This window comes from Nasonia vitripennis, chromosome 2 (assembly GCF_009193385.2).
Source record: "Nasonia vitripennis strain AsymCx chromosome 2, Nvit_psr_1.1, whole genome shotgun sequence".
In the NCBI taxonomy this organism is placed as follows: Eukaryota; Metazoa; Arthropoda; class Insecta; order Hymenoptera; family Pteromalidae; genus Nasonia; species Nasonia vitripennis.
The window spans coordinates 34183953-34211919 of NC_045758.1; the positions used below are offsets into that span (position 1 = coordinate 34183953).

The 27967-nt window shown below is 49.6% G+C and overlaps 1 protein-coding gene across 1 annotated transcript in view; it reads left to right on the forward strand.

The window, feature by feature from the left end:
* Positions 1 to 27967, forward strand: part of LOC100119623 (protein turtle) — a 186552-nt gene that overhangs the window by 72332 nt on the left and 86253 nt on the right. The window contains exons 3-4 of the mRNA XM_032597512.1: positions 10152 to 10279; positions 23436 to 23477. The gene's annotated coding sequence lies outside the window, so the exon portion shown is untranslated. The remainder of the gene's footprint in view (positions 1 to 10151; positions 10280 to 23435; positions 23478 to 27967) is intronic.

Consider the following 27967-nt stretch of genomic DNA (forward strand, 5'->3'; position numbering starts at 1 on the left):
ACTTTGCCACCCACGAGTCTATCCTTTATGGAAGCGGGTTATAAGACAAAGGTATCCATTATCTCATTGTCGAGGTCTCGAAATTTCCCAGTCGCGACTATTTCATTAGCGAGTACGTCTGGATTTCGGATAATTTGCCGATTTTCAAGCCACTTAAAATAGCGCGGCTGCCTCGAGTTTCAAGACTCGCTGCGTGAGAGGAGGCGGGATTCGTGTAATGCCACTTTGACGAGTTTAATTGAGGAACGACGCCGCGCGCGAGCGAGAGAGGAACTTGTGCTGTCTACGTACACGCTATGGCGCGGGGGGAAAAATAAAAATTTTATTTCACGGAGGTAGCGAGAGAGAGAGGATTTTTCTGGTGACGGTTTTCTTAAGTTTTAAATGGGATTTTAAAAATAGAATGAATTAGCCTACTTATAAAGTGCATCCGCGTGGATTCTTAGGGCGTGACGACTCTCTCTCTCTCTCTCTCTCTCTCTTTCTCTCTCTCTCGCGCAAACTCCGTGTCTGCGTGAGAAGTCAGGAGGATTTAAAGGCAGAAGAGCTCTTTGAAACAGCGGGTATTATTCTCTCTTCTCCCGTAATAAACTTGAGAATTATCCACCTGAATTCGGACGTTTTATTAAAAAAAAAGTAAAATTCCCCGCTCGTCCGACTCTAGCGCGACTGCCACTACTTAAACGCAGCGCGATCCTCTTTCGCTCGACGAGTGCAGTACGTAAGCGCGAGCTTTGAAAATTTAACGAAATAATAAACAAAGTTAATCTCCGTGAGTCTAGCAACAACCGAACCACGCGCGGCGGATTACCAATGAACCTTGCACGACGCGACGTACGCATAACCAGCGGCAGTAACAGCGAAATCTCTAACGTTTCTCCCTCTCTCGGCAGCAGCGGTGCACGACGCTCCCGGCCGCGACTTCATCATGAGCCCTGCTTTGAATTTAATTAATAACCGGGCTTGAATCCGGCCCGCGGTTATTAATATTCGATGCAATTTAGCGCGCAAAGCAACTCACTCTCTCTCTCTCTCTCTCTCTCTCTCTCTCTCCCGCAGGTTATACTCGCGCGTAGGCGCAGTTTAGGGCGGATATTAAACCGGCGCGGTCTGAGCTCTCTCTCACCGTCGGACTCGGCTCTCAGAGCCGTGTGTAACGGATCGGCCGCTCCCGTGGGGCCCCGGATCCCTCGGATCGAAGATTAAAATTCTACGAGCTGCCGCTGGCACGTGATCGCGAGAGGAGCTGGTTATATTCCTGTCCCTCTCTCGCGCACATACACATACACACAGAGAGGGAAGCGCTTCAAGTGGACCCTCGACCGTCTGTCCGTCTGTCTGCTGCTCGCCGTTACCGCTCGGCTATGCTCTCTAATTATGCATATATAGAGATAGAGCGAGCGAGAGAGTGCGCGCGGCAGCTGAAAATTTAAATTCATTTGAACTTTGAACGCGTTGGCCGGGGCTGAATAACCCAGGTGGCAAAGCGAATTATTTTGAGAGTTTCGTAATTACAGATCGAGCCAATGTCTTTAATTTGCTCGACTCTGTTCGAGTTATTTTCGCGGTGCGCGCGTATGTGTATTGTGCAGCGCGATAATTATTGACTTCCGTTAGAATTACTCGAAAGCTCGGGGCTGAAACTTTAACTTTCCATATTCTGTGATTTCGCCGGACGTTATGTATAATGTATTCGAGGGGGGCGCACTTTATGCAAACGAGCGGCATTAGCAGGGTCCATTCCAAAATGATCTCTCTCTCGCTCTCTCTCTCTCTCTCTCTCTCTCTCTCTCTCTCTCTCTCTCTCTCTCTCTCTCTCTCTCTCTCTCTCTCTCTCTCTCTCTCTCTCTCTGCGTCCCGGCCCTCCGCATGAATTTCTATAAAAACAAAACTCGAATATCCCATATCCCAAGGATGAGCATAACTCAAAAAAGCCCGAGGGGAAAATGTATGCATACAAATGGAAGTTATCAATCATAATTTTCCCTTTTATGTAACTTTCCCTTTTTTCTTCCTACTTCTTCCCACCCGTCGCAACTATATCTCGGTTCATCCATCCGGCCATTGTATGTATCTTTTCCCTCATCGATTCTATCTCTCGTCCTCCGTGCATCCCTTTCTTCCACGTCGCCCTCTCTCTCTCTCACTCGCTCGTCCCCTCCTCGAAGGAGCTCCCATATACTATATACGAGATAGATGTCGTCGAGACTACGAGCCGAGAATATCGAGGTTGCATTATAGCCTCGTCGATTAAGCGACACGCATGACGCCGGCCCGAGAGTTTACATCAGCGCCGTGCTCCCTCAGCTCCTGCGACCTAATGGTACATAAATTTGCCTCTCTCTCTTCCGATTTTTCCCTATTTTTTTCCTCTCCGTCTTCCTTCTTTAAATTTCCAATTTCGGCCGCGTGGTTCCGCGAAATTATCGTCATTTATCAGCGAAACACTGATACTTATCCGAGCACACTTCCTGGAATCCGTCGGTGATTTATAATCCTGTTTTCCACGGCGCGTCGGCATTCGGAGAGAGAGAGAGAGAGAAAGGCGAATATTTACACACACTTTTGCGGTGCCGCAGATTTATGCTTCGATTATTAATAATGACGACTTCGACACACATGCGAGAAAATTAAAATCGCGTCTTGAAAATCTGAGCAAACCGTAGCCTTTGAATAAACAAATCTCGCGCACACTCATTACAGCTGCGAGGCGCAGCGGGAAAATGATTCTCAAAGCGCGCGTCGAAAATCTGCGCAAAAAGCAGTTGCTCGCGCGTAATCCGCCGACTCGAAATTTTCGCGTGAAATTTCGTCGCGCGCCGGCAGATTTGTCCTCTATCTCTCGCGCGCGCGGCTCGAGTCAAAGTTTCTCGCTTAACAGGTCCGTGCGCACAACAGAGCTCTCGCTTCGACGTAATCAGAAAAGCTGCAGCGACTTCAAAGCAGGCGTGCGTTCCTCCTCCTCCTCCTCCTCTCCACAGCCATCATCCAGTCTTCGTCTTCGCCCCATTCTTTTGATCTCCGCGCGGAGCTCTCGGTTTTCTTTCGCGTGTTCGCGCCGTGTGCCCTCAGACTCGGCGCATTATCTACCCCGGCTAGATTGCAGTAGCGGCGCATAACAACCGGCCGCGGAAAAGGCCTCGTATATTTTCCTCTCTCTCTCTCTCTCTCTCTCTCTCTCTCTCTCTCTCTCTCTCTCTCTCTCTCTTCTCTCTCGGGTTTCTGCACCCAATGCTGATGCTGCGCGTATGCGGGAGTCGGAAAATTGCTGGAAAAGAGCGTAGGGTATACAGTGAAGTAGCGGTGAATCGCAAATGGGATTAGCTCTCGAATGTGGACTCAATAGCGCGCGAACCTTTTAGTCGGGAATTCCAATCGACAAATGAACTCAAAAAAAGCACCGACCGCTGGTTAGATGTTCTCTCTATCTCTCTCGGAAGGGCGATCGAATTCGTTTAATATTTAAAGTGCCTTCGCTGTAACAAGTGTACCCTGCCGATTTTCCCCGAATATCTTCATTCGCTTTCCGCTACTTTGACTTTCGCTAGTCTGTCTACTGCGGAATCTCAATATTTAAATCGAGGGAAATTTCAAAATCACGCTTCTGACCTGCAGCAGTCAGAAAATAAGTTTCCATTCTGCAAAGAAGTTTTCAGTGATACTCGGCATAATTAAAATTCGCATTTGCATTTATTAAAATACTCCCCTTATCCGCCGCTCTTTTTTTACCGTTTACAGCGCTGAACTCCGCAATTTCCTTTCGTTAATTCTTTATACGCACTGCGTTTTTATCTCGCGTACTTTATACTAAAAACAATCCATACCGCAATAACGTCCTTCCTTATCTTCGATCACCGAGCAACGGAGTATGGGGTACAGCTCTGTAGCGGCGCAGTTCATTCGAGTGCATCAATGACTGGCCTATAAAAGCGCGGCTAACGGCCAAAGTTGGCGCATATTTCCGCCTTTTCCATCCCCGGCTCTCACGGGCGCGAAATTCCCGGCCGTTCTGTCTTCGCGCTGCTCTTTCTTCCACCGTTTATTACCCAACTTTCTGATGCGTCTTTCTTTCGCGATTGTTGCAACTTACGTAATTGCTAATTTCGCGAGGATTACGCCCGGCGCTACTCGCAGCAGCAGCAGTAGTCCTGGGACGCTCTCTTCTTCTTTTCGTAAATAAGGAATGAGATACTCGATTCTCTCTCTCTTACTCTGAGAATTTTACTTCTGCGCTTCATTTTCTCTCGCTGCTTCCGTTAGATTTACGAGCGAGGATTATTCCTCTGGCTTAATGTTGTTAATGCACTCGCGTTCGCAATTTAAACGTGTCATAAGTGATATCGCGAGGTTGCGCGATTTAAGCACTGACGCAAACAGGACGACAGTATAGCGATCGATAGAAAGTGGAAGGAAAAAACCAAAGACGCGTGCGCGCGGAACAGAATCGAGCTGAAATTTCTTGATGGGAAAGTCAAGGAAAATCTCGACCACGGCGTCAGCGTCGGCGTCGCCGGCACCGATAGCTTATCCCCTCGGCTAAGCTGCGACTTGAGGGACTCGTGTAATCCCTTGATGACGAAGAAGCATCTAGACTCGGGCGACGCTGCTCCCGAGCCACTTTAATACTTCGGCTCCTGCTGTCGCTTTTGCACCTCCAGGAAATTCGCGCCTACTCTCCCGATGCTTCGACACTTTGATCTGAAATTGTTTTCGGATTCCTCGTGTACTATAAACTTTTACCGTTCGACCGCGCGTACTCGCCCGAAATATAATAATGGAGATACGCGGGCACGTGCGCAAACAGAGGGTTCGAGTAAACATTTACATTTGGAAAGTGAATAATCACCTGCCAATTCCGCTCTCTTATATACGAGAGTCAAAAGAATGATAAATCACTCGGCGTAAGTGATTTTTCTCTTATTCAGATTCCCCGCGAGTAATACGGCGTTTCAGTAATCCGCGCGGAAAAAAGGAGGTAGCAGTACCCAGGGAGGGGGAAAAAGCTGCTAGAGGATTTCTTCCTCTTTTTTCTCCACTCTCTCCCTCCTCGGCGTGACCGCGCGCGCATTCTTCATTTTCGCCGCGCGATGCAGATATGTACGTACAAAGAAAGCGGTCTTACGGGAAAACGAGAGCGGCAGGGCCTTTATAATTTCATAATTCGCGCCGTTATTAAAGCCCCTTTATTACTCGGCCGCGCATGTACCGTCGCATAGCTTTCCTCTCTCCCTTCTCGCGTCTAAAAAGATCTGTCAGCGTTTTCCGGTCGACCCTTTGTGCTCGGTTAATTCTTTGGAACCGATCTCTCTCGCGCGCAAATTACGCGGCAGTGCGTCCTCTGTGAAAAGCGGGTAAATTTGTTTGCCGTTGTTTTGCCACTCCAGCTGGAAAATTAGCAACGCGATCTCATTTACCTGCACATTTTTCTTTTCAGTTCCCCGCATATTTTAATTAAAAATCCGGAGAATCGAAGTTTACATCCGAGCGAATTGAATGTAACGACTTTTAACGACTCGAGCATCCGCGTGAACGCTCGAGCGGGAAAGACAAAACGCTCGTCTGATCTTTAAGAGAAAGCTCGGCGGGGAGATCAAAGACTTTTTTCTACTTCTTCCGCGGCTGCTCGCTTGAAAGCCCGAGTCGAGGCAACTGCGGCGAAATAAAACGTCGGAAGGGCCGAAGGAGGGGGAGAAAAAGCGTCAGCGAAATGGAAGGGAAGAGCCGACATTTTTTAATCGCCTCTGGGCACTAAGACGAAGAAGTCGAGCTGCAAAGATACACGGGTGTGCGGAAACTTGCTCACGTGGACCTAATTCGATTGGAAACCCTTAATCGAGGAGTCGGTCCGCGCCGTCAGCCCAGCGCCAGCTTCCTGCCAATTTCCGGCGAAAGGCACGTATTTCTCGGCTCCCACGTCTGTGTCTGTGTATGGAGGGGGGGGGGGGTGCATGTGTGTGTGACAAGCCCGTAAAAGTTAGGCGTTATTTAGGCTTCTTTCGATTTACATCCGCGTAGATGGACGTGGCAAAGTGAATTCAGTCGAATAACGCGCGGTTTTTTCTTCGGAAAACCGATACCACTTCTGCGAGCTTCGAGCCGCAAAAGCAACAAATTCCCGGATCCACGGGAGCTCGCGCGACCAGGGCGTAGAGTATTATACACGGCACAATACACACTTGGCTGCGTATACGTGTCTGAGGCAGCGAATAAACTCCCGCGCCCCCGAGTCTGAAGTTTCGCGCTACTGCTGGTCCTATACACACACATAGAGAGAGACTAGGAAGGTTTACGCGATGCCACTCGCGTTTTCGGAAGCGCATCGCTCATTAGCAAGTGCTTCAACTTTCATACTTAGCCGAGTTGCGCAGGACAGCGCGTCTCCGTTTCGCTCGTTGAGATTCCGTGGCGTTGTCGCGAGCACACGCGTAGAGTAGGCCTCCAGCTCCCACGCGTGTGTTTGGTATACGCGAACGAGCTGTCCGCCCCCTTTTGGAGATGCGCGCCTGCCTCTGGAATTTTGATAAGCCTGGTCGCGCACACGCACAAAATGCGTTGCTCTTATTTGTTTATCTCTCTCTCTCTCATTCGGCCATGGGTTTGGGGGGACGGATGTTTTATTTGTTTTGTTTCGACCGCGTGCTCTGTTTTTTCATTCAAATTCGCGGTGGTCTCTCGTGGGAATTTCGATTTTTTTCCCGGCAAGTAGCGATAGCCCCGCTATAGTCAGATTTGCGGAGCGCGATTTTCAAATTAGGTTCCAACGGTTTACGATGTAATATAAGTTACGCCGCGCGGCTATTCGTTTAGGAGACCGTCATTCCGCTGCGCGCGAGGCATAAGTCTTTTGTAAAAAATTCATAACTCGGAAGTTTAGTTTGTGACGTTCGGGGGGCACTTTTCCGGTCGGTGATCTACGGCCCGCTAACTTTTGCCATTTTCGAGACCTGGCGAGCATTTTTTCGAACCGCCTTCTTTTCGAGCTCCCTCTCTGCGCGCGACTTATTCATCGCCGCTGTATTAAGAGTTAAGTTTTTCGATAAAACTTGCGCGCACTCGCCTGATGGAATACACGCATCGGTAAAAACAAAACGCCCCCGTAAACAGTGCTCCATCATCCCCGTCGAGTGTCTGACCGAAGAGGCGAATTCGACGAATTACAGCATTTAAAAGAGCAGCACTCTGCGGAAAAATGCGCACACAGCAGAGAGACGCTCGCGTTGAATTAAAGCCACTTGAGCGATGCGATCAACGCTCTCGCGAATTTCCCATCATTCTTCCCTCTTCCGCTTTCCCGCGCCGCGTTGACGGAAGAGGTTTACGCGGCGAGCGCGCGCTACTGCGAAAGAAAAATATTGAAGCACTCGACGCTCTCTGTGCTCGCTGCTGCTTTTTACGGGCTCTCGCAAAGGAAATGCGAGCGCGCCGCGTAGCGAAATAATGAGCGCGCGAATGGAACGTATAAAAGGAAGATGAAGCCGTGCGCTCGACACACGCGTAATTGGGATTCGAAAAGTATTCTTGGGGAATACGCTAGCGCGGGATCGCGCGTTAGGTATATCGTGGAGTGTTTATGCCTGGCGCTTTGTAGACTGAGTTAACGAGGCGATGACCAATTATTTCGAGCGAACGCTTTATTGTAGGATGTCGGATCGCTTGGAATATTACGGCTGAATATCGTTTGCGCGATGAAACACGATTTTGCTTTGAATATCGAAATGGACACGATCGCGTTAAAAGACCCTCGAATTTTTCACCGTCGTCAAAGCGCGCGGATTTCAACTACTCTCCGCCTTTTATTATTCATTAAAGTCAATTTGGGTGCGCGTGATGTACATTTTACAGAATTTTTTAATCGTGACGAAAAATTTCATTCCACTCTGCCTTTACGCCCGCTACTCTTCATTACAACGCAAGTTCAATTAAGCTACGCAGCTTTCGTTCTAAAACGATATGCAAAAGTTTCATTGAGAGAGAGAGAGAGAGAGAGAGAGAAAGAGAGTGCCGACTAAAGCAAACGCAGCGACAGAAGCAATAAACTCCTTCACGAGCGAGAGCACTTTATTCAATCATTCAGTGCGATACGTCAACAAATGGCAGGACAAGCAGAAGAGTGGAGAGGACAAACAGATCCAGTGCTGAGAGAATGTCAAAATAGAGGCAAAGAGAGACTAGCAACGAAAGCAAGAAGCTCCCCGATAAGAGGTAAAGGGCGAAGCGGGGGAGAACGAGAAGAACGGAGAGAAAGAGAGAGAGAGAGAGAGAGAGAGAGAGAGAGAGAGCGAGAGAGAGAGAGAGAGAGAGAGAGAGAGAGAGAGAGAGAGGACTTGATCACTTTCATTACGTTACCGGCACTTTGCGCGACGACTGATAACGAGTATCGATAGCTGCGCGAGAGAGCGGGTATACGTGTTTGTGCGAGAGAATCGAGTCGCTTTCACCTGCTGCCGCTGCTATACACTCGCTCGACAATTCAACCGAGAAATCACTCGCTTTCCCCCGCCTCGTCCCCTTCTTCGCCTCCTACGCCTCTGTTCCGGGATATCATTCGCTTTTTCGGTCTGTGCGGCTGCGCAGCACACGCTTGACGTGATCAAACGCGACTACGTACGTTCACTTGACAAACGCGAAAAGCTCTTTGACAATTTTTCCCCTCGTTGATGCAGCGCCTCGTTCCGTCATAATTCCCTAAAATTCTTTGGCTACAAACGCGTCTAATCCGTTACCGCGGACAGTATAATCCCGAAATTACGAGCCTCGACTGTCGCCGCGCAATCGAAAACATACACACGGAGCGTTCGACCAAAGCGGCGCACGTACTACTTGCAACGAAACTTTTGCCCGCAGAGTGTATACGTGTACAGGGCCATTCATTGGCTCGTGGCGTTTTCACTTTATTGAGATCAGCCCGGCGCCAAAGCCGTCTCTCTCTCTCTCTCTCTCTCTCTCTCTCTCTCTTTGCCTCTCGCCGGCAAAAATCGTTTTAGCGCTGCTGGTGTATAGAGAGAGCGAGTCGAGTCCCGGGAGAGAAGGCGACGCCCGAGTTGCTTGGCACGCGAAACTCGGCCGGCCAGTGCTGGTAGTAGTAGTAGTTACACGCCGAGTAATGCACGCGCGCAAGTTCGAAGTCGCAGTTTGTCCGTCCACCTCCTCATCCTCCTCCACAGTCGTCTCGAGCGGAAGTTAAAGATGATTGGTCGTACAGGGGATTAAGGTCACACAGGTCTCTCTCTTCTGCTCCCGAACTGTATTACGTATTCATTGTCTGTTCTTCCAAGAAGGATTACGAGAGCTTTAATCCAGCTTCGGAAGATTTGATGCCCACGCCGCTGCGTTCGAAGTTTCGCGCTCGCTCGACAACTTGCACTATTTTTCGCGGCCGTCAACCGGACCCTGGATCGCAGCGGGTTTAGTCGAAAGTTCGCCTGTAAACAAATCGAGAGTGCGAGACATCGTGAAAACAAAATATTTCCGGAATATACGACTTTTGATTTTTTTTACAGCAATAAACTCTGCTCGAGAAAACAAAGAATTATACGATAATACGCGTGGACCGCGATAAATCAAAACAAGGCTGCTTTGAATCGAAGAGGCTCCTTACACTTACGCAATCTCCATCTCAGCATACTACCAATTAGCCAACACTTGCGCATGCCTTGGAAGTTCCCGGAAGTATTCTCGCGAAAACAGAGCCTTGCGCTCGCGGGAACAAAAGAGCATCGACCCCTTGAAATCTCACGGACTGCACCAACCTGAACCGTCGCGTTCCCGATACTCAAGCACTGCACGGATCGTCGTCGTCGACGGAAATTCCGCGCTGGGGATCCTTGGCCGACATTCGGGCATAGTGAGCAGCGTCGGCCTCGTTTGCCAAGCGCGGCTCGGCTAATTATTGGCGCTGCTGCTACTACTGCTGATACCGCTAATGATTTTTTCGTCGGGGGCCTCGGCGAAAACAAGCCCCTTAACACACTTTTCTCGCTGCAGGTGGTTTCCCGTTTAATTGAATTGCCCCGCGCGCGGCTGGCGATTACGTCAGCAGGGGGTTGATTTTCCCTTCTTTTGTTCGCTTGATATCGAGAATTCACTTTTTTCGCACGTGATCCAGAGACGACGACGGAAGTGGTAATGCGAGCTTTCTTTTTCTGTTTCAGGTACGCAAATATTGACTCGCAGCCTTGATACCTTCACACGTGAGTGAATGGGTAAATATTTAGCGACGTTAAAATTGGATCTCGGAGACTCTGGCGTCGTTTGAACTCGAGGAGGAGTCACCATCTTAGTACGTTTTGCATGTTTACTCGAGTCTGATTAGCTTAGCCTACTGATTTACCAAATAGCTTCCGAGGCAGTAGTCGTTGCGGCCCGATTACTTTCGCATTTGCGCGTCTTTCTCGCATCTTCGTTAATGCATACTTCTCGCGTTTATTATCGCATCAACACAATTTTACAGAGCGCAAACTGCAAAATTAATCAAATACAAGCCATCAGCGCACGACCCGCATAGATTATATATTTTTCGGAAAATCTCGCGCGGCGACTAATTGAATTACACGCTCCCGCTGAATTCATTATACAGTCATACAGTCTGGCACTAATTATGGTAATTCGAGGCAGCTTTATGGAAGATAATCTTCAATTGTAATATAATCAGCGTCGACGAGCCCGTCGCGCGTTCAATGCCGGCACAATGCCGTATAAATCATCCCCCGATCGCTCGCCGCGGCTAAAAACAATCCTTCTAATTCGCCCGATAACTCGTACGAACGTATCGATCAACGCTTCCCACAGCATGCATCAGAGTCCGCGAAAAATGTCTCTCATTACTCGCTCGGAAAGCCAATCGCGATAAAAATATGACAAGACGCGACTCGTAAATTACGCGCCTCGTAATTGTTTCCATCCGAGCGCGCCGGTACAGTCGCTCGCTGCGACAGGTGATTTCGCGCTGACAAAGCGCGCGCGTCGCAAATGAAAGCGAGAAAAAGCAGCAGTGGCGCTTGGAGGGGGGCAGAACAAGAAGCAGTATAGCAGCCGAAACAGAGGGGGCGGGAAACAGAGTAGCTTTTAACGCGCGGCGATTTTTCGCCCCCCGGAATCCGTGACCGCCCTGCTAGCAGTTCGGCAGGGGATCTCGCTCTGGGACTGTATATACGAGCCTGGGCCTCAGAGAGAACAACGAATGACTCGGGTAATCGCGCTCCTTAAGCGCCGGACATTTGTTATCTTTAAAGCCGGGCAGGCTACACGTGTATATAACGTCGAAGGAGGAGCTGGCGCTGGCTGCTGGTATATATATTGGAAGGACGAAGGGAAGGATTATGGGAATGATTAGCAATACTTAATGGCGAGCGACGTTTCCAGAGCTTAAGCCGGCTCATATCGGCTTAGCCGCTTCAGCAAACTTCGACGCGACGCCGCGAGAGTTCGATGTATATATAACGGAATTCAGATTCTTTGCTCTCTCGCGCTGCTGAGGAGAGGACGTTCAAGTTGGTATCGCGTCGAGCTTGGATTATCTGCTGCCGCTGCTGCTCCGTCGAGTTTGTAAATAATTTCGGACGGATGAATCGGCCTGGATATATCGAGTGGGATTGTCATTTGTCGGTGCGGGGGTCGAAACTTTAACGTACGTTATCTCACTCGGCTCTACTGCGAATATGATTTCATATCATAGCGCGTAACAATGGCTTTGTGGCCTGGACAATAGAATCATCATCTGCGGCCTTATTAGGTTAATAGGGCTTATCGATTCACCGGTTATTTATCTTACTTAAATGTTCATTGAGCGATAACCCTAGTTGCGCATTGTGCGTTTGGCTCCCGTATTAGCTCGGGTAATATAACGGCAATGCGCGCGCGACCAATCTTCCCGATGCTTTTGACTAATAAAATGATGAATCCGCGATTACGCCCGCCAGCGAGCGCCGAAAATTCAATTGTTGCGATCCTCCGAAATAATCAGCGCGCAATATTATCCCCCAAATCGCGCGCGCGCGCGCTGGAAAGGGAGTCCCAATTACCATCAAAGCAGCAGCAGCAGCAGTTGGCTCTCGAGGTTTGCCTTTTATACCAGCGCCCCCTCTCCCGCTCGCAAGCATGGCAGCAGTCGATTCCATTATGGTTATGACGTTTACCTAAGCCGCTTAACGCCGCTCCTCGCACCTGACGTCCGACGCAGAACCGTGTCGCGACTATAGTCTCTCCGTGTCTTTCTGCCCCTACTGCGCCGCAGCTGTAGCCGGCCCGTATCCCTGATGCGCTCAATCTCTCGACCTGAGCTCCGGAGGCACTCGGCCGCGGCACCGCCCCTTCACAGTACCAAGGCCCCTCCTCGAATGAACGCACTGCCCTCGCGATTATCAATTTGCGAGGCGACACGCGAGCTGTGCCCCGGCCGCACTTGCATCGATAATGAGCCGGCCACTCGCCGCTAATTTATGCATCTGCAGCCGACACGTAATCCGGAGAATCTCTGGCCGCAGCCGAAGAGCAGCGAGTATATGCACCTACTGCAGCTTCGCGCGCGTATCCGCACTTGGCGACCTCCGCTCTCGCTCTCTCGATTAATGGGACACACACCTTGAGAGTTTGAGCACCCAATCCGGTTTTCCTCTTTCCCCATATATCGTCCCTCTCCGGCAGCTCTCTCTCTCTCTCCTCTACAAACTCCCAATGTATAGACGCTAAAGTCGATCAGCGCGTATTCTTCGAGGAGGTAAAATTATGACAACAGAAAAATCAATCGGCTCTTATCGCGCTCTCTCGCTCGCGGTATCCGTTAAATTCAAGCTCGAGTCCACGAGTCGCCGCCCCTCGCGGACATAACGCTGTTTACGTGGGGGAGAAAGAGAGAGAGAGAGAGAGAGAGAGAGAGAGAGAGAGAGAGAGAGCAGAGATCGTGTACACGTCTCCTATCTTCCGGGCAGCAGCAGCAGCCTTGAGAGGCTCGTTTCGCCGCGGCGCAGCGAGTATCCAGCTTATGGCTTTATTATAAAAGCCATCTCCGCTGGCCCCGGGCGCCTCCCGGATATCCGGCCCGCGGCGGCACCGTCGCCGGCGCGCGGCTTAGATTTTAGATACGACGCGCTAAATTCCGTACGTCCCGTCGTCCCTCTTTCTCTCTCTCTCTCTCTCTCTCTCTCTCTCTCTCTCTCTCTCTCTCTCTCTCTCTCTCTCCAGAGAGAGAAGTGGCAGAGTTTACCAAGTAAGAGTGGAGACGAGAATTAGAGGAAGACCGACGGAATGTATGATAAGAAGATGCGTGTTTGTGAGGAATTCGTTGTCGGAAGAGGCTTTGAAGCTGGAATGCGGTTACACGCGCTGCAGGAAGAGGCACTGTCCTCGGGATACAAGGGCATCCAGGACGAGCGTCGAGGATCTCGGTTCGACCGGCCGAGAGCGATCATTGTTAGAAGTATATTAAAACGCCTCGGAATATATCAGAAGCACCGCGAGAGGAATTCTTTATTCAGGAGCCGGTAACTTGAAGCACGAAAAAACCTCGAGGAAATATCGCCCGCCAGCGGCGCTAAACACACGCAACCGCAAGCTCTCGCTAATAAATTTCTCACTATACCCACTTCATCTCTTCTCTTCTCGCTGGCGCTTTGCCTCTCGTTTTCCGCCGGCAAAATACGCTGGTTCGCCTTTCTTGCGCACCGCCGCGCGCAGCTCACTCACAATTGCTCGGCAATGGCTCTTTAAGAAAAAGCGCGTCGCCCGCGAGGCTAATTATCGCGCGGAGAGCGAAAAAACGCGGACAATGAACCCCGCGCGCCGGCAGAGAAAAAAGCTCGCGTGCAAGCTCTCCCCCGGTTCTTAGCCCACGGTTTATTCGCCGCGGCGTTAATCCGGCGCTTCTCGATACTGCCGCCGCCGCCGCCGCCTCTGGTTTTACGTCGGGGCTTCCGTTCAATTCGGGGCCATTCGATTCCCCGTGATTACTCTGTCTCGTGGCGTTTTATACGCTTCGCGCCGTTAAAGCTCGGATTAATATGCATACGCTACTCCTCTTTTTACGGTTGCTGCCGCTGCTGGACGGCGCACTTTGTTTCGAATGAAGAATTATTGAAGTGCTAGTGAGAGAAGCTTAGTGCAGATTAAGCATTATTTTAGTTCTGGGCAAAGTGAGCGATTAGCAGTCTTCAGTAGCGAACTCGAACGATATAGCCCAGGTCTTTTGAAGCTTCTAGTCTAGTCGAAAGGCGAAGTATTAATTTCCTGATTTTCTGCGGAGCGAAGCGAAAAAGAGAGAAAGAACTAGAATTCGCCGTGGCGAGACGAAGGTATAGCCTTAATTGGCGCGATTAAATTAGAGAGATCGACGGCTCGCACGTTAACGGCCTCGAGAGAGTGAGCGAACCGCAACTGGCTTGTGAATGTGCGCCGCAGGGAAAAGCACAAAGTTGCCAGGCGCCAGAGAAAGAAATGAAAAGGTAGGTGAGCCGGGCTCTGAAACTGGAGTTTAATAATATAAGGTAAATGAGAAAAGAAAAGTAGCTTTTACCGGTAGGAATTACGCGTTTTTATTGTGCCGCTGCCACGCTACACCTTTTTTTCACTCGTTCGAGCTTTCTTTTTGCCGGACCTGTGCCGAACAAAGGATGAACGTGATTTCAAAAAAATTGCCGCAGCTGATGAAAAACAGGGTTCTCACCCGCGCTCGCTTTTGTAAATCCTGAGAGCCGGATCATTAATAAAGCAATTCGTGTGGTGTAAAAACGCGTTAAAAGCTCTCGCGCGGCGGATAGCATAAAGAGTTGCTGATGGAATAACAAAGTTGCGCGTTGCGATTTTAATTATTACAGTAAAGCTCTTTTCAGAAACTCCGCCGCGCGCACGAGAGAGCCGGTTAACCGCAGCGCCGGATTAATGAAACAATTTTTCCTTTCGCTCTTCGCGAATGATTACACGCGCAATTACGGGGGCGAATTAAAAAATGAAGAGTCGCGAAAATAAAACGAGAGCTCTAATCTGGAATGTGGAAATTTTTTCGCTCGGAATCGGTGCTTTAAAAGTCAAATCCTCATCGTTTGACTTTTTACAAGCGAATTATTCAGCGAGAGAGCTTAGCGAAGAAAGTGAGAGAAATAGAGAGTAGCGGTAGCGGCGGCAACCGCAATTGCAAACACTCGACGACTAATTCGTCGAGCTGCCGACGACGAGCTGCGCGCCGCCGCGCGGCCGGAAGATTTTTCGCGTTCTCTTTCATTTCGCTCTTAACTTCCGCGAGGGCGTTAACCGGGAAATGCGATTTTCCCCTCGGCAGCGAATCGCCCAGTAATTTTCTCTCACTCGCCCAACTCTCTCTTCCTCTTCTCTCCTCTCCTCTCCCTCGCGGCACACAGAGGCCGCCTAGAAAAATCCGATTAGCCCGGGGCAGAAGTTACCGGGGAAATAGAGGGTTTGCGCACTACTTCTTACTCTCCCCCGTACGTAATACACACGCGACTGGCCCGACCTTTCGATGGAATGAAAACAAGATAATGGAGAGAAAGAGAGAGAGAGAGAGAGAGAGAGAGAGCCAAAGCGAAATAGAGAGGCGCGATTGAGAGAGATAAGGGAGAGACAGTGCGGAAGGGCGGCTGAAAAACGAGAAAAGTGCCGGGAAAGAGAGAAGGGGCGGGGAGGTATGTTTGTTAAAAACTAAAAAGATCAAAATGATGGAGAGTAGCGACGACGGAAAAACAGAGAGAATCTCGATCGAAGCTGCTGCGAGAGAAGAAAATTGAAGATCCGAAAATAGATAAAAGCGAGCAGCGATTCCGAGAGAGATGTATAGGCTGAAAAATAGCGACTGCAGCAACATCAACAAAGCGGCGCATTGAGGATCTTCCGCGATGGAAAGATTGAACGCGATTTTTGTGGTCTGGTATGAAGTGTTATTTTGACTCCTATACATACTCAGGAATACAGTTCAAAATGAGTTTCTAACGTGTTTCGAATGAAATCGAAAATTTCACCCTAGGAGAATGCAAAAAATTCTGAAAAAGCGCTGGAAAAATGAGAATTCGCTGTCGGCTAGAATACACGCTTGCAGCCGGCGAGCCGCTGGTGAATCATTAAAAAAGCCCACTTGACAAAAATAAATGAGCAACATCAAAGGTGCACAATAGGCGGCGCTCCGTCAAAAGAATAGAAAATTAAAGCAAATAAAAAGGAAAAAAAGGAACGGGCGAAAAGAGAGAAACAGAAACAGAGGTGCTTTAAAAATTGAGTGAAGTGCGAAAGCGAGAGAGAGAGAGAGAGAGAGAGAGAGAGAGAGAGAGAGAGAGAGAACGACCAGGCGAACAGAGAGTGTTACAGAGGCGCGTAGAGTGGGAAATGGTTGCTGCTGCTGCTGCTGCGGCCACCACGGGTGTAATTCACTTTCGTGTTTTCCCGCAGACTTTTACTCTGTTCTGCTGCAGCGACTCGTCCCGGTCCATACACGCATCTTCACACGGTGACGCGTCTGTGCTTCTTTGTCGCTAGTCGGCTCGTATCTGCATACTTTTGTACTATTCTCGCACTTTTTCCCTTAGCGCCTCTGCATTCGCAAGATCATCACTGCAGCTCGGTTATTTACTCGTGGATGTCAAACATTTTCTCGAGCCAATTCTATCAAGCAAATACGCAGCGTTTGTAAACAGTCTTTATACCTTTGGCTTCGCCAAAATTGAAGTTATTAATCAAAGGCAAACAAGAGCGAAGTCCGAATCCGGTTGGAAGTAATGAAAAATAGAGGGAAATACTTTTTTCTCAGACTCGGAAATTCGTACAACCCAAAGCACTTTCGTCGAGAATCCCGTACAAGGCTTAACTCCTTACATCCTCTTTATTCCGAAAGAGAGCCAGAGAGAGAGAGAGAGAGAGAGAGCTGGAGCTCGGTCAATGCTCGCAGCGGACAAGCGAGCTCCATTAAGTCGCTCCTTGTTATTTTAAAGCCATCGCCCGTCGAGCGTCAAAGGGAAACGACCCTTTTAGGATTTTATTTCAGCGCCGCAGCAACGACGAGCTCGCTCAAGTGGGATTTTTCTCGCTGGCTGTTTTGAATTTTCTATGTCGTATGAAGAGTGTTTCCATTATCGTTCGCTGATGCTTGCAAAACGCGCCGACGGAATATAAACGACAAGTAAACTATACACGCGTCTGACCAGTGCCGGGTACTATCTACTCGCTGGCATGAACTTAGTCTTTTCACGGGGTAAACAAAAAAAACCACCGATCCCAAGATTTCCCTTTCGCGTAGAGCAACACTTGACAGGTACTAAAAGACAGCTCAGCCTCCCCCTCGCACCGCAATTAGCGCGTCTAACCTCGTTACCTCATCCTCACTCAGCCTCGGACGAATCACCATTCACTGCAACTCCTCGTTCCCAGCTCTCCCCGTCTACCGAAGTGTTACACACTACGCTCTCTCGTTCCCCCCTTTATCCCTATTTCCATTCGTGCTTATTTTCTCGCCGACAAATAAATGGCTCTCCCAGGACCGCGCGGCGGCATTAGTCGCGAGAGAGAATTTTCTATTTCAGATTCCGAGCATCCATTTTATCTTAGAGTTCGTAATTCCGCGCCACTCTCGGCGTTTCCGCCTATTCCTCGCGATGCTTCTTCTATAAGAGTCGAGAGACCCGCCGTCGCTTGTTTTTGCGGCGGCGGCTTTAAGAAATCCACCATGTAAATTGGCTTTTTGCACGCGGCTGAATACATTTGTAGGCGCTGCTTTGAAGATTTAACGCACTCTCTCGGCGAATAAATTTTGGAGATAGCATATTTTTCAGCGTATTCCCTCAGCGAAGCGGATAAAATAAATCCCGTTATAAAGGAGTTTTGGAAAAAAATCCAGAATGTTTTCCTATCGGCCGTAGAATTGCACATATGCATAGCTATAACTGCACGGCTAAATGCATCCGAGCTGTGCGGTCGCCCGATTTTGGGCGGCCGAATAAGCCGGATAATTCGATTATCGATGAGCAGTTTTAGGCTTCATATTTACCGAACTCGCTCTCTCTCTCTCTCTCTCTCTCTCTCTCTCTCTCTCTCTCGCGCGCGCGCGCGCACACACGCTCGATAAGAATTGGTTCATCGATATTTTCGCGTATTTGCGCTTTGCATTTTAAAGGTCAGGAAACAATGTTCTGGGCCAAAGCGGCGGCGAGAGCGGAAAATATGATACTTGCCGCTGCCGGTGAAATGTAATTCTGCTGTGCCGCTGCAGTCGGAGTTTAATTTCGTATGAGCCGCCGCATATGGATATATACGTCCGAGCTCGGGTATATATGTGGCGCGGCTGTGAAAACCAAACTCGGTTTATCGAATGTAAATAAAACGCGCTGTTTATTGTTTTGAAGTATAATGCAAATAAAAAGTGGGTCGACCGCCCCCAACGCCGTGTGCTTTATATTTAATCAATATATAGAGTGAGCAGTGCAGCGCGGGCTTTTTGAAATTCAAATACGCGCCGCTGTATTATCGCTCCGGCGAAATGTACACTAAATAAGAGCAAGCGAGAGCGATATGTTAAATAGTGAATTTCGAGGCAGCCGCAGCATGTCTGTTCAAAAACACACGCTCCAGCGAATTCGCGGAGAGGAGAATCTCGAGACGCATTATAATGTTTATATACCTCTCCCCCGTTACAAGGAATCGCCCGAGAGATAGAGAACAGAGTCTCGAGCAGTAGAGCAGTGTACAGTACAGTCGGCCAAGTGCTCCGCATGCAGATCTAACAAGCGGGAGCTTCGTTACGCGCTTGTGAACTACTATGCGCTTGCTGCATGCATGTATAATAATGCGAAACTATACGCGAGTTGAAAGGACACACAAGACGTCGTGCAGATGGCAAAAGAGTAGAGCAGAGAGAGAGAGAGAGAGAGAGAGAGAGAAGGTGTGTCCTGTGATCCGAGCTCAAAGGTGCTCGACTGTAAAAGCGTCTCGTACTTATACTTACGCTTTTGCATTTTTTCTCTATCCTCGCCTCGTCCGACTTTCCTTCTTCTTATTCTTGTTCTTCTCTCGTCTGTTTGCTCAGTCTACTTTACTTCAAACTTCGTCAAACAAAGTCTCGCCGTGTCGTTGCTTTTTTTTCGCGCTGCCGGCCTGGAATATTATAGCCAGGCGCATTTGCAGATTGAAGCGAGACGCCGGTATTCTTTAAATTAGAATCGCGACGAGGCGGCCCCGTTTCATGCGGGGCTGCAGCTGATACTCGTAAAACAAATTTCGTTTGACGTCGCGCAGTTTTCTAAGCTCGCGTGAAAAAATTCGAGAGCAAAGTAATCCACTCGATTTAAGGCTGCTTAATTCGAGTGAATCCCGCGGCTTCAAAGGGCTCGCTCTTTCGTAATGAATTCAAATTGTCAATAACACGCTCCTCCTATCCCAGTGGCGAAGATTTAACTAATTCCTCGGCGGCGCATTCAAAGCGACGAGTGTGTATTCGTTCTAATCGGCTTTCAGCTGCAGTTGGCGCGATATTCACAATATAATGCAAATCGCAATTAAGTTCGAGCCTGCATGAGTATGTACGCGCGGAAGAGCTGAGAGGGAGAGAGAGAATTAACGTTCCGGAATCTCTCTCAGTGCGCTGTACATCACGCGCGCGCTCACTAGGCACCGCAAAAGGGAGGGAGGTAGGCGAGAGACATGCAGAACAGTCGTGACTGCAAGTTACCTGCCGGCGGAAATCAAGCGCGTTGAAACTGTTCGGGAATTCATAATCCCGCGACGTGCTTTAGCAGCTCTTTCTCTCTCTCTCTCTCTCTCTCTCTCTCTCTCTCTCTCTCTCTCTCTCTCTCTCCGTCGCCAGCGTGTGTATTTTCGGAAATATACGGCGCTACTTTCGTTCGACTGACAAACCGTCGCTCGCGAAATTGACTTCGCCGTATTATACGCGCGGCTTCAAGTTGGATTTGTTTGCGTAGCTGATACGGCACGCGGCTTTGATTTTTCAAATATTCGCGCGCGGAAGAATGTGTAGACAGCGAGCTCTCTTCAAGCCTTCGAGTATCAACGTTCGAATGGCAATATACGCGTGGAATCTCTCTCGTAATATCGGCCGGGGGAATTACGAACGTGCTCGAATGAGAAGCCATATTTCTATAATCGGCTTCGATAATCGGCTTGTTATTGCAGCTCTGCTTTCTCTCTCTGCAAAGTGTTCGACAGAGCGAAAATAATTCCGAAGCCTAAAGCCGACTCTATACCCACTCATCGGCGGCGCATTTCAATGGAGGCGGTCCGGGCTAATTTCGCTCCGCGGCGGCAAAAATCATCCTGCCAAAATCTACTCGAAATAGCAGCGCGTCTATACACCTATACTTGCGGGAGGCGATGCTCTTGTGTGCGTGTAGAGTGCGAGAGAGGGAAATCGATAGCTGGTTAAATCACGATGGCACAATGCAGTCCGCGCGCCGTCGCCGCCAGCAAATGCCCCTCTAATTACTCGCCACACCTCTAATTCATACATTTGCAAACCCTTTGACCAGCGGCCGTCGCTGCGCTGATGCGACTGCTATACACTGCGGCGATCCCTGATCCGTGTCTCCTCGATTGCGTCGACGATAAATACACGCGGCTTTTACGCTCTGAATAATTATGAATTCCCTTTTTCACGCACGCCCGGCTACGCGGCATATAACGCACAACAAGTGGATTTTCGGAGTATTAGCGCGGCGAAATTCCAATTTTTTTGCACGCGCGCAGCATATTCTCAAAGAGGCATTAAATCCTCTCGCCGACAAAGCAAAACAGGCCGTCAAAGCCGAAAACACGGAAATTCGTTTTTCGCTGAAAAATCCGGCTGTATACGAGCTCACTCTCTCTCTCTTTCTCTCTCTCTCTTTGCGGCCATTATATAAGAGCCACCCCCATGAGGGAAAGAAAAGCCCGAAACGCGCCGGGGATTTATCGACGTTCTCGTCAGCCGGCGCAGCTTTTTTCCACACACACACACGCGCGCGCGCGAAAGGACGTCACACAGCGATTACTTATTGTCGTTGCGGCCCGTGAACCAGCGGCGGATATAAAGGGGGCCGAGGACGCAGGAAGAAACGCGGCCGTGTACACGTCGTCGGTGAATTCGCAAACAGGGACTCGACAGCGGTGTATACGTGTACGCGATGATCATTACCCGAGAGAGAGAGAGAGAGAGAGAGAGAGAGAGAGAGAGAGAGAGAGAGAGAGCGTGCAGTACCTATCGATGTATTGATTTTCGAGAAGTCTATGCGGCGCCGCGGCTGATTCGGGGAACTTTGTTTCGCGCAGCTGTGGTGCATGTGTGTATTTCAGTTGGACTTCGTCGGTTGGCCTCGTTACGTTCGCGATTTTCCCCCGCGATAGGGTTTGCGCTTTTTTCCGAAGGATCCGTAATTACGCTCGAGGACACGTACAGTTATAGCCGTTGCTGTGGAATTATCGGGTGTAAGTTCAATCAGGGGCTTTTCGAAATTTTAACGAAAAATCCGGACGAATACACGTGTCGTACAATGCTTCATTCTAAGAATCAGCGCAGCTATCCGGAATATGCAGATTCGACGCGCACGTGTTGTTTTTGAAAAGCGGGTTACGTATGTCTTTATTAAATTCCATAAATATGTCAGTGCCGTCGTTCGTCCGCGGCCTTTTAGTTTTATTTATTTTTTGTCGTTCCCAGATGTATTTTTGTAGTTTATGGACCGTTGGATGGACGGCAAAGTCGTAATTTACGGGCTTATCATGCGAGCTTTTGCATTTTTTTCGAAGCTTCGCGTCGTTCGGAAAATTTATCGCTCCCCAAAAAAAGAGGCGAATAATCACCACGGCGAAACAAAGCTTTCGATTAAAAAAGAATGAAAATCCCTGGGCAAAGAAAACCGCGAGGAAAAAGGCGAAGAAGCGACCGCCGGAGAAATAATAGAATCTACGTGATAAGCGAGAAAAAAGATCGAGTCGCTGCTTGTTTTGCAGCGGCGTTCGTCGCTTGGCTCTGGGGGGAATACAGTCTCTCTCTCTCTCTCTCTCTCTCTCTCTCTCTCTCTCTCTCTCTCTCTCTCTCTATCCGCAGGAACTCGTATACATTCGCGCTCGCTCGATCGGCGCTCGATCGCTTTTCGTCCCGAGATTCAATTTCCGCCTCGATCAGAGCCGGCGCAGCCTTTGTTTTTCGGGACATCGATTCCACCTGTGAAATTGCGATCGGCTGCAGCAGCGGGCCGAGCTTCTTGTGTATTTTTGCCGCGACGGTATCGACAAATCTATCGCTGCAACCGCCTTTCCGCACCGAGTGACTTGACTCGACACGTGTAGATTAGTGCAGTGTGTGCCGGGATTATTAGAGCTTTGCTCCTCCTTTTTCCCGGTGGGGCCAAGGCTCTTCGATTCTTTCTCCCTCTGTCTGTGTGTCGTGCGTGTACTGTAGAGACAAATAACGCGGCTTTGTGTTGCCGATAACGGGCGGATTTTTCGCGATGGTTCGAGAAACTTTCGGACAAATTTTATAACAATTCGCAGTTTCTTTTAATCGCAAACTTTCGACGGGAGATATATTTTCAACGCTCGCGCGAACTTTGAAAAATCTTTCACCGACTGAAATTGGCTTTAGCGCATAAACTTTCCCGAGCGTCGGCGCTTATTACAAACTGCGCACTGGGTACGAAAAGATCGGCAAAGCATTTCGTTTTAATCTCCCTGCAGTCTGGGCTGCCGAAGTTAGCTGAAAAAGAAATTAACGTAAGTAGATAAAGGTCAAGTCGGCGTGAAAAGCTTATAAAAATCCGTCGATCTCGACTGACGAATCCCGCCCCGTATATAGCCGGCTTCATTTCCTTAAAGTGGCCCGAGCCATTTGCAACGTCCGCGCGGAGGGCGAAAAGTTACTGTACGACGCGGGGCCAACAACTCCCCGAACGAGCGATGCAGAAACAGCGCCGGAGCCTCCGGGCGCAACTCGGCCAACTTTGTACTTTGCCGTTTTCGGACATTTATCTTCCTTTGGCCGCTCTATACGTACGCCATGGCAAAAAGGGAGCGAAGCTGCGGCTGGGAAAGAGAGACAGCTGGGAAGCACTAGAAATTTTTGTACAGGGTCGGCTATTTTTGAGTCGGTAAAAAGCCGAAGATTTAATTGGAAGTACTTTTTTCGTTCGGAGCAGTCCGAAATATCTCAGGGTTACCGCATGAAACAAAAATGCACATCAAATTTCGCGGGTATTTACGCTCGTAAAATGCGTGCAGTACGGCGCACCATTTCTCCTCTTCGAAAACTATTTATAGATTCGCGCTTCGAGGGAACGTCGCGCAGTCGATGCTCCCGCAGACGCGTCGTGATCGCTCTCGGAGTCGAATCGAGCTCGCACTTCGCGTTTCGAAATTTCGCTTCATTCCCGAGAAAAGTATCTGTTAGTTCACTGTATAACCTGCTCGGAAGAAAAATCCCGGCTCCATTTCTCAAAACATCTTCTTCTCTTTGATTTCAGGACACGGCCGAGGGAGCTTCAGCCGCGGCGGCAACGTTTTCGGTGAGTCAATTTATTTACTACACACACGTATAGTATAGAGGTACGCTACTCTCTTTTCAGCGCCGCACGTATCTCCCGCTCGTCGATTCGCGCGCACTCGACGTTACGTCCCAATTCGTGCGGTTTCAGGAAAACTCGAAAGTTGAGCGATGGCCCGGGAGAGAGAGAGAGAGAGAGCAAGACCCGCGTGTGTATAAAGCCACCGCCGACGATGTATTCCGTGATAAATCCCTCGGCGCGCTGTGAAAAACGGCAGAAAACGAGCGCAAAAGCGAGCTAGGGGCCGAGAAGGTAATTATTTTTCTTTAATGATTCGTGAAGCTCGCTCGATGCCGGCGGCCGCTTTTCACAGGGGCATAATAAATGAAGCGCTATTGCACAGCGCGTGTGCGTATGATCCCTCAGCTCCTTCTGAAAAATATCATTCTTCACGCGCGTGGCGGCGAGGAGATAGCCGCTTCCGACTCGGCCATTCGTCAAACCGGCAAACTTTGTCAGAGCCGCGCGCTTTTTGCGGCTCGGCTGCGCTGTTTTGTATGAAAATATTTTGCGCGTGGCATATACACCCTCCCCCCCCCCCTGTACACGGATTCTATCTTTCTCTCTCTCGGATTATATACATGCCGAAAATGTTCTACCGCGTGGTGGAGACTCGTGTCCCGCGGGACCTTTTCGTCCCTGTGCGCGCGCGCGTCATCGCTTTCTTTCTCTACGCCTTCTCGCTTTTTCTGACTTTCTTGTCATATGGCTTTTTCCTCTCCTGGGTGGTGTTTTGCTTTCGCTCCGGCCCCCGCGCGCGCTGTATTTTGCTTAGCGTTGGAATTTATATTTTTCTTCGTCCCGCCGGCGAGCTTGTACAAATATTTCGTATCGCGCGTTCTATTCGACGGCGTGTTATATAAGAAATAAATATAAATCAGAGAGGACCGCGCGGCTAAAATCAAGTTTACCTAGCGGAACGTATGCAAAAACACGCTCCTCCTCGGCTAAAAAAAAGAGTCTCGGCAGGTTTTCCGGGCAAACACACAAATTTTTCAGCGGCCCTCTATACATCTAGCTGTTCCACCATTTATACACGGCGTCGAAGGGGTGGTCGCGCGGACCAGTAGCCATCCGGATCCGCTCGGGAGACGGGCACTCAGAAACTTTGGAAAAATTGAGACCGATCGCTCGCGGGATCTCTCTCTTCGCGTATACGTATGTGTATAGAGGCCTCTGCGGTCGTTGTCGGAATAGGGCGTTCTCTTCTGCGCTGCGGTTAGCGACGAGAGATGAGAGATGAAGTTTTTTTTTCTCGCCCCGAGAAGGGGGAAAAGACGAATCGCGCCCGTGGGTATCGGAACTAATTTTTTTCCCGAGTTTTTGCGAATCGGCCGATTATCGAGGGGAGACGAGAGATATAAGAAGTGCGAGTGACTATGCATTGGTTTTGCAGGGATCAGGAACGGTTCTCTCTCGCGTTTGATTAATCAGCCTGCGCTAGGATCCGACTAATGAACTGTACACCGCCGCGTCGGTCGAGATGCGAGGAAATCATCGACTCGTGATTGATTCCGTGTCCGATAGAGAGAAACGGCACAGCCTAAAACTCTTCCGGCTGCAAATATTTACGCGACCTTTCTCGCCGGTTTACTACACACAACGTAAATCCCATAGCTATGCCGAACACACGTCAGCCGTAGAGTCCACAAGCGCACATTCCAGAAAAAGTAATGAATTCCCCGTCCGAAGCCATATATTCGCCGTCTATATCCGGACGCTATCGAGAGACGATTTGCGGAAAAAATATTTTTAGCGCTTCAATCATGCGCGCTCGTAACGACTCTCCGCGCGGCGCTGCACATACACACAGAGAGGGAGAGAGAGTTGGGGCGATATATATCGAGAGCAAAGATTTTGCTCGGACTCGCGTGCACGGAGATAAATCACGAGAGGAGGGAGCTTTTCAGAAGCGCGAGTAGCGTGGGTGGCTGCAGGGCTGTGTAGCGTCGAAAGTAATGGTCGCCCCGGCAAGAACGCAACGAGAGATGTCAAGCGAACGACTTTGCGATTTCGAGCGTCATCCATATTCCCTACGTTAGGTGTGTGTCTGTGTGGGATGCGTGACGTCTTCTCTCTCACTCACTTTCGTGCCGGACAGCCAAATGATCCACGTGTTATTCGGGATTCATGCTGCTTGTATTGAGGTGTCCGAGGATCGGATGGGTGCTCGCAAAGTCGAAAATAACGTTAATTGCAAAGCACAGAACAGCGCTGTCAACAAATGAAAATCAAACAACAGAGCTAGGGATCGATACCGAGCAGACGCAGCGCGCACACCTTACTCTCCGAATTTCGCCAGCACGCGAAAGTCCGACACAGAGGGAGAGAGAGCTGGGCACGTATACGCTCGAGCGAAAATTAATTCGGCCTCCAGAGTCGCATTACGCCGCGAACTCCCGGAACAACAACAGCGCGCGGCGCATCCCCCGCGATTATTCATTATTCATCGTACACGTCGCGCGCGAATACAATCCAGAGGCCGGCCGTAATGACGCTGACATTAATGACGATTCTACGATTAATGACGGCAATGAGTGTCACGAATGGCGCGCCCTGCTGGTAACGAGAGCGCGAGAGGGCCCGAAAGCTGCTGCTTCGAGAGCTCGCGCGCGATTATAGCCGACGCGCGTGTGTCGCTGACCGCCCTGCCGTTTCCGAGAAATTACGCGCGAGAGGCAAGAGCTGCTCGGCATCGATCGCCCAGGAGTTGAATTCCGAATAATATACATCGCGAGTGAACAGCCGTCGAAGAAAAAACTTTAAAAGATAACCTGTACATCAGCTAGTACGCGAAGTATAACAGCTCAGGTAAATGAGCCATTTTCCCGCGGTCCAAAGTTATTCGCGGCGAGCGCACAGCTGCAAGATGGAAATATCGCTTCCGCGGTGTAGCGAGCTGACGAGTTTCCGCGGGAGCATAACTCCATCGAAAGGTCGATTAATTAGCTCGGCGAGCTTCCGGCCTTAACAAAGCAGCGCTGCTTCAACACCGGGCGAGCTCGGGCTCTTCTTCCTCGCTGCTTTTTTAGGCATACCTGTGCAAATACGCTTTTTCGAGATCGATTCTCAGCCCCTCGCGTCTCATTAGGGCTATTTGTCTTCGATTCGCGCCGGAATTAACGCGTCGGCGAGGTGAGAATTTTCTCGGGATCGATTATGCAAAATGCACGCGATGGAACAAAAATACGAAAAACCGTTCGATTTTCCCTTCTAAACAAACAGCTAGAAAAAAAACAGCGCAATCATCGGCCACGGGGGCGTTCACCTGCATCCCCGGGAGACGCAAAGGAAAAACAATCGCAGCTCGAAACAGCAGCGACGTCACGGAAAAATCCTACGGTGAATCCAAGTCACGTAGCTCCGCGTCGCGCAGCTTAATTCACTTTGTCGTCGCTGCTCGCACGACGATAACCCGCGGGAAAGTTGCGCGAAAAGCGCATACACACTGCCGAGGTTATCTGCGGGGCGTGCGTTGACCCGCCTCGTATTAGAGCTCGATTACGCTAAATGCCTCCCGGTGGAGCTTAACGAGAGAGAAAGGGAAGGAGAGCCGTTATACGAACGGAAAGGCGAGCCGTAAATCAAGCGATGCTTTTCTCTCCCTACGACCCCGTATACATGTTAATCGATGCTAATTACCGAGCGAGCTTCGAGTCGCGCTATGACTGTTAAAAAGAGTATCGGCTTGTTTTCCCAGGCTGTATTAGCGGCACGGAATGCAATTCAATCAAAGCCGCTCTCGGCGCGCGTTTGTTCTCTTTCCTCGGCTAGATCGAATCGCGCGCCGTAATATTTTCTCTCTCCGAAAGCTACGCGCGTGTAAAGCCGAAGGAAAACGATAAATGATTTATCGGCAAAGCCGGCCGACAGCACGAAAATGTTTATTTTCTTCTGTATAGCTACCTTGTTATATTTGCTGCTTTGTGCAGATTTTCACGTTTTATATTTCAGCCGTTGCGCTGGCTTTTATTTTTGTCGAGAGAGAGAGAGAGAGAGAGAGAGAGAGAGAATATCTTCGAAACGTAATTTACTGCGAGCCTGCGGAGGATGGCCGTCACGCTGCGATGCGCAAATAGCATGTGTGTATGTGCCCCATTCGCTTCGCTTGATAACGTTCAATTTTAGTTTCTTTTGCATCAAAAACACCGCTCGCCTGTGCGTTAGTCGGATGATATTGACAATTTCCCGACTAAGCGATTGCAAAGAGCATTTCTTACAAACGTTGCTCTACGCGCAAAGCGGAAACAATGCACGTTTCGACGGAGAACGAATAAAGCTCCAATAAAAGTCACCAAATAAACGTCATAAAACAGCCATTACACCACAAAGAACAGCCGTGCCGAGAGCGAGAAAGAGAAACTCGCCCTCTCACGCGAACGATCGAGAATAATCCCGCAGGCGGTGGCGCAGCTGTGCTCGCGATAAGATAGCAGCGGCAACGGCGCACA